Source organism: Thalia democratica, chromosome 5 (genome assembly GCF_965202585.1).
Source record: "Thalia democratica chromosome 5, ktThaDemo2.hap1.1, whole genome shotgun sequence".
Classification (NCBI taxonomy): Eukaryota; Metazoa; Chordata; class Thaliacea; order Salpida; family Salpidae; genus Thalia; species Thalia democratica.
In genome coordinates this window covers 43296604-43304102 of record NC_139169.1, presented here as the reverse complement: position 1 = coordinate 43304102, position 7499 = coordinate 43296604, and the positions used below count along the sequence as shown (strand labels likewise).

Here is a 7499-nt window from a genome sequence, read left to right as displayed (position 1 = left end):
TTACTTTATAACTGCAAAATAATATTTTTTCACAATGTTTTCTAATTGTAGTCCATTATGTTGTGACGTTAAAAAAACATTAATATTTTAAGGAAATATTTGAATCATAAAAACAGCTTATTTTTATAATATGTTTTCACAGAATTTCGACTCTTTTTAATTGATTTCGAAACATCTAATATTCTTATACAAAGTTTACTAAACTCCTTTACATCATTGCCCATTTCTTTATTTGATATCACCCCTTTACTAGTCAGTTACTCATTTAATTTTTTCTTCATACTAGTTGCTGTCCCCGATTTAAATTAAGTGATATTTTTACTTTAGAAAGCCCTGACTTATTTTTTCCATTTTTTACTTCAGCGAAATGAACTTTTACTTGAACCTAATGGTCAAACATTGAATAGCATGCTAAAATTAGTAAAAGAAAAATGATATGGCTGCCAAAAGCATATAAACTACCCATATTTTGCCCAATTTACTAGTTATTGCCCTTCGACTTACTAATATTGACCAAAAAGGGGCAATACCGCAGCTTTAGGAAAACCTAATATAGTTTTACAGTAACCTCTTACTTATTTACGCACATGAAGTCCACAGAAAAAATGCGTAAAGATACGAGATATCGTAAAGATAAGAGAGTTATCAAATATACTTATTATAATGGCTGTTTTATGATATTGCTTCTAGTTAAAAGCAGACTTGGGACTTTCCCACTTTTAACAACTTGTTTACTTTGTTTATAAATATGAAAACAAAAGATAAAACTATACATATATAAAAAAAAAATTAAATTTATATAAACTAATAATACTTTTAGAAAAATTTTACTAATTTTAATAATAAGTATATTTTATCTTTATCTTTATTTATATGTGACTTATTTTGTACTTACATTTATTTAAAGAAAAAAGATATAAACAATTTCGTTACAATTGACAAAGAAAAAACTGCAGAATGTTTCATATTTAAAACAGTCATATATATTTCTTTTAGAATTTTAAATTAATCTCTTATTGTTAAAAAAATTTGTGATATACTGAGGTATAACTAAATGTTTATCAATTAGTCAAGGAACATAAGTTTACAAAGTCTAAAAATATAGAGAGGTGAGTTAGTATTTAAAATCTATTTTAAATTAAAAATATACAATAAATCTAGTTTGTGCAATCTTAAAAAAAAAAAAAATCATTTCTGATTTTTTAGAACTCTAAAATGCGTAACTAAACGAGAGTGCGTAAAGATGCGAGAGGTTACTGTATGTACTTTTAAAGACTTGGCACAGTAGTTGTCATGAAAAGCCTACATTATTTCAACTATTTAAATTACTTAATAATCTACAATGAAATTAAATTTTAAAACGTTTCAATTTCTCCAGAACAGTTACAATTTCATCCTCATATAGTGTTTATTGATATTAATAGTTTTAAGATTAAAAAAAGGTACAAAACTTATTCAAGTTTACTTATAGTTGAAATTCAAACGTTTTTATAAGTTTTATGTGTATGATGTACTTTAAGACATTAAAAAAAACTTATTAGTTTTTTAAAAACTTGTTCTATAACCTTTTGGTTATACCTAAGAATAACAATAACTTCTTTAAAATATTTTTGTTAGATTTGATAAAGACCTATTATTTTGTTAGATATGATTCAAGTACTTGTTTTTAGTATATGTATGGTGTTTTAGATAAATAAAAACGAGTAAAAGTTTCTTACAAAAGTTAAATTTACAATTTGGTATTGCTTAATACTTAAGTTTTTTAATGTTTTAATCATTTTAACGAAAAAATGTTTTTAAACATTTAACATAATATGGTTTTAATTATACACTTGAGATGTCTTATTTTTTCAAAGCGGATAATAAATATTTTTTTTAGACTTATAAAATTTAATGATTAAAAAGTTAAAATAAGAACTGTGCAGCTTGTAAACAATATTTTTTATTATTTAAGAAGTATACGTAGCTTCATAGTAGATTATCGTTTTTCTTGCAACAACAAACGTTTTATTAAGAATCAGCAAGAGAATGATTTCAAAGTTTGTTAACTATATTTACGATTAAATGGTCAAAAACTTTATTTATATTAAGATCTCAGTGTAAAATTTTTGATATGATTACAAGCTGCAGCTACAATAAACTTGATATTTCGCTATTTGTATACAACTAACAATACGATTTTTAAACTAGAAAAACCTGTTAAACAAGGACTAAGCAAGTGACCTATATAATTAAGACTTCCTTGTTCAGGTAAACAAGCAATAGCTCTTGAATGAACGTCAAAAACATTGCTTTTAGATCTGAACAGCTAAGAATAAGCCATTTTGCTACAAACCTTTGATTGAAATTTATAAGAATGTCACCGCCGTCTAGAAAAAAGTAAAGTCATTTATAAATTCAATTGCCACTGTGAAAGTGTGTATATCGGCAGAACTTCCCAAACATTTCATATTGTACACTGTAAATAAAAATAAAATAAAATATCAATTCTAGTATTTCCTTCAAAAAAAGGAAATAGAAATAGAGTTAAATTTTATAACGTTTAATTTAAAACATAATTTTTACTGCTACAACAAACAAAGTAGTACATTAATTTTTGCAATTGTTTAAACTTATAAAACGAAGTAAACTGATACTAACTTGGACTAAGAACAAAAAAAGAAACATATCGCATCCTCGTTTATCCGGCTGGATTAGTCTAAAAGTATATTTATTTAATTTAGCTGAAATAAACAATTTTATCTTAAAAATTTAAATCTTGCAATAAAAACAATGTGACGAATTTAAAGATATGTATACTTCGAGTTCTACAACTATTCTCACGGGGAAGCCATTCAGAAGTAGGAAAAAACTTATAAGGCTAATATCTTAAACCAAAAGTAACACAAGAAAAAGTCTCACAACCATAATTTTGTTAGTTTTTTGCCAAGAAACGATAAGTCTACTATCAAACAAACCTTTACTATTCCGTTTCAGCAAGAATTTTAATATAAGTTAAATTATTAACGGGGTGGTTTGTTTTGTTAAATTGGTTTTCCAAGTATTGTTTACGTTTGTTTTTTGTAAGTTTTAGTTGTTTAGTTCATTAAGTAGTATAAAAGAAGTTTAATCCAAAGATTAATCTGGCCATAACTACAGAAAGGCTTTCCCAACAATGCAAGGATGCAATGTCTAGTATAAACTATAGAACAGTTCAAAAATAGAAAAGGGTATATAATTGTAATATAAAGTTTTTACATTTGATTTAGCATTAAGGTTTTATCGTTACAAAAGTTAAAAAAGAAACAGTATGTTAACTATAATGAGTGCTTAAAAATATATAAAACGGACTACAATTACAAAAGATGTTTCTACACTCCTAAACTTTAAAAAATATTATTCTAGTTTTTTAAAGTTTCGGTGGTAAAATAAAAGTTTTTCACTGGTCTTTGGAAGCGATCGATTACGCTTTTACTCGTGCAAGTTACCGGTTTCAGAAAACTATCTTTCAGAATACAAAGAGAGTGGTGGTGCCGAAGATATTATTATAAATTTTATAATTTTAATACTGTAAGATATGTTAATCTAAAGTGATTTTTACCAACTAATAGGGCGCTTGTCCTGGACAAGAGGTTAAAAGGTATCCGTGGTGTGCGACCCGATAACCGAAAGGTTCTTCGTGCACCAGGTCCTACGACCAAATATTTTTAGCGTTTTTTTATCGTTCAAAAGACTATAATTAAAGAGCTATAAAAACTTTTACCATCAAGAATTTTCTAAGCAATAAAATAACTAGTTAGGTATAAAAACTTGAAGGAGCTGAAACGACCAAAGTAAATTTAGTGATCTACTATATCCGGATATATTTTTAATTAGGATCCGGTAAATCACTAATTCTAACACTTTTATTTTATCAAGAACTAAAAATTTTATTTGTTAGCCGTTCTTAGGATTAGGGTTGTATATAATAGGTCAACTTTTTCCAATATTTTAACACCTAAAATTCTTATTTTTAAGAATTTTTTCATAGACTTTTTTTAACAAAATAAAAATAAACTGGCTCATTTAGGTTGTTGAAGTTTTTGTAATTATTTAGAATGTCAAAAAGCAAGGCTTAAAAAACTAGAGTAAGTAAAAAACTAGATCAGACTCTTTTCAAAAAAAAAAAAGATAAAACAAAAGTATTGAATACTATTTTAGTTTCAATAATAACATGCAAAATAAACGTCAGAGCATAATATTATTCGAAAACAGAAGAAAACAAAAAGCTCTACTCGAATTTTATAGTAGTTTTCTATTGTGAAATAGTTTTAAAAAATTAGATTGAAATAGTTTGAAACTTATCTGTAATCCATCTTTGAAAGTTTCATGTTGATCTGAGAGAATTTTGCTGAAATGGCATCTAAACATGCGATTCTCAACCTGGGGTAAATTTATTCCTTGGTTAATTAATCTGGGGGTAAGTTCCGCTATTTTAAAAGGTAAATTTTTTTTATTACAAATTATGTAAATCAATGTTTATCAAATGTGTTTTTTATTTATAAATTAGTATTTATTTTTATTTTTCAAATTAAATAAACTATTTAAATGTTACGTTTTTTTATGTTTGAAAGCTTAAACTTCAAAAAACTAGTTTTTTTCTCAAAATTAACCAATATTTTGTATATTGGGGGTAAATTTGGTAATATCATGGTAAAACATGAAAAAAAGGTTAAGAACAAGGTTAAGATTTGAACAAATAAAGTATAGTCAAATAAATAAGGTTAGAAGTGTATGAATAATTACTATATACCTAATAATGGTGTGTTGATTTTGTTCTAATCACATTGATCCAGTCTAGATTGTAGTAATTACTGTTATAAATTTATTGTAATTTGGACCAGGGTTTCTAGAGTGGGCGATATTACTCTGTTTAGGGGATACTAACCTATTAGGGAGCAAAACGTGTAAAATAGTAAGCGGGAAGAAAATATAAATTGGTAGTTAACTAGTAAACGGAAAATATAAAATTAAAAGGGGAATTATTTTTTATATTACTACCAAAGGAGTGATTTTAAAATAATTTTAGAAACTCTGATTTAGACTATTAGTAAACAAATTGTCTAATAGTTAGAATATTTTCTGTGAAAGTAATTTACAAAGTCCGTTATATAATAGTTTTCTAAAACTTGATTAGTTAAGTCAATAAATAAAATTACTATTGGTATGTAAACTTTATAACATATATGCGGATTTTTTTATTAATTTTCTTGTTATAAAAAGCTTAGTACATTATACAGTAAAGTGCTTTTATTGTCTCTCTTCACATGCCTTTTTTTATTATAGTTAAAATGTTTAGGTAAAGATATATATTTACAGGTGATAAAATTGAATAGCTCAAAGTGAGTTAAAGTATCATACTTTTTTTTTTTCTGGAAGCTTACCGATTTTAACTTTTACGGTTGTATTTCTTTTTGACAGCTTGTTACAAATTTTAATGCTTAAGTTTATTATTTCAATCAAAACTTAACTACCGTTTAAGTATATTTATTTTAGTGTTAAGTTTCATATTGTTAAGTTTATAGTTTTTATTTTATTTTTAATAAAAAACAAATAGTTCTTAATATAAGTTTGAAAGTATAAGTTTTTAATCTTAAAAATGTTATGTGTATAGCTTAAATTAGTTCAGATTAATAAGCGGTTAGTAGCTCTATGATCACGAGGTCTCGATATAAATCAGGTTTTTGAAATTCGATTTCTTTATATTATTCAATAAACTAATAATATTTCGGTCTAAAGCAGTGTTTACCTCTGTCAAGGCTATTTGACTCACTTCAGTAAAGCCTTTAAAACTACTGAAACTCGTATTTATAGTTTTCTTATTGAATCAGTAGATTGTTATCTGTAGTATGTTTGAACTGCTTGCATGTAAAAGTATTATAATATTTGAAACTTATAAAATATATCTTTTAATATACATTATATTCATTTATCTTTTCGAACAATGGCTGTATAAGCCCAACAAATGTCGTTTAAAAAAATATACTGGCTTTTGTAACTTTTTTTGTAATCAAACTTGCTTGTAAGATTTAATGATAAACCAAACTTAATTTTGCTTTTTGTTAGCATATTGTTATCGAGTGTTACACAGCCAAATAAGTTCTTTAAAACATTTTTAGTGTAAAATGTACGACGTAAGTACTAGTCAAGAACCTTATACTAAGAAAAATTTATTTCATTTGAAAATTATACTAAAACTAATTACACATTTTTTTAACAAACAATGTTTAAGAACTAGACAATATAAGACTCTTGTAGGTTTTATTAACAGCCAATTGTATAACTTTAGAATCTTTGAGTGCTTATTCAGATAAAAGTTTTATTTTCAAAAAGGAACTAAATACAAATTAGTACTGTTTTTCTACCTTTTCTTCAGAATTTTCGAGTAACCTTTTCTACTATTTTTTAAGAAATTAGATAGAAACACAGTGTTTTACTGTGAATTTTTAAGTAAAAAAAGGTAGCTTGAAAATAATTAGTGTAGTAGATAAAAAAACTAAACTAAACTAGGAAATAAGTAATATTGTACCGTAATAATTATGATTAAAAAAATATTTACACGTTTGTTTTAGTATAAATAACTAGTATAACTAACATGAAGAAAATAATAAACGAGTATGCTCAAAAAAACTTGGTTTTAGGATCGCGTGCTGAAAAAGACCTCTTGGTCATCGAGTCATTAATAGACTTAAACAAGTAACAATAGACATATGAAAACTTAATACTGAAGTAATTTTACATAAAAGATCTTTGATTTAAAGAGTGTTCTTTGTATAATTTTAATAACAGGTGCATCTAAAAAGCTTGGTTAGAAAGCAGAAATATTAAGGAGGTTCAAAGAGAAAACTTAATCTAAGTTTTTAACTTGCTATAATATTATTATATACTTTTTTCTTTTTCTTAAGTTAGTAAAAGCAAATTAATTTTTTGAATTATTCTTACAGAACAAATGAATATAATACTAATTATATAGTTTACAAACACTTGAAATACGATTTTAAATAGTTCGTAATCTTTACAGTCGTGTTTAGCTTTTTATATTTGATAACTTTTTTTTATACAGTGGCAGTTTAAAAAAATTTAAGCCAAGCTTAGACTTTTACTGAATGATGAATTATTATGAAGATGTCCGGTAGACATCTTGCAGAAATTGCCTCAGAGTCGAGTCTTTCATCGACAAAGGGCGGGGTATTGGGTATAGTTTTCAACTAGCAATAAACGCACCTCGGATAAACCTCATTGGTTACGTTATCGCCGCTGCGCAAAGCTGTACATTCAATGCGATGTTAGTTTATAAACCACCCAATAAAGCTACCGTTTGCTGTGTGGATTATGACGTCACAAAAGAAGAAAAAAAGATAAAAGCAAAAGAGAGAGCTTAAACATTTAGTTCTAGACGATCGAGAATTTTCTGACTATTAAATTCTCTTTAAAAAACATTTTTTTAATAAAAAAAAATAAATAAATTTTTCATAATTATT

The 7499-nt window shown here is 25.7% G+C and overlaps 1 non-coding gene across 1 annotated transcript; it reads right to left on the bottom strand.

Annotated features, from left to right (window-relative positions):
- Window positions 1–7143: 7143 nt before the first annotated feature.
- On the bottom strand, window positions 7144–7287 carry LOC145837311 (U4 spliceosomal RNA). The gene has a single exon (XR_014369949.1). It is a non-coding gene; the product is annotated as a U4 spliceosomal RNA (small nuclear RNA).
- Window positions 7288–7499: the final 212 nt, after the last annotated feature.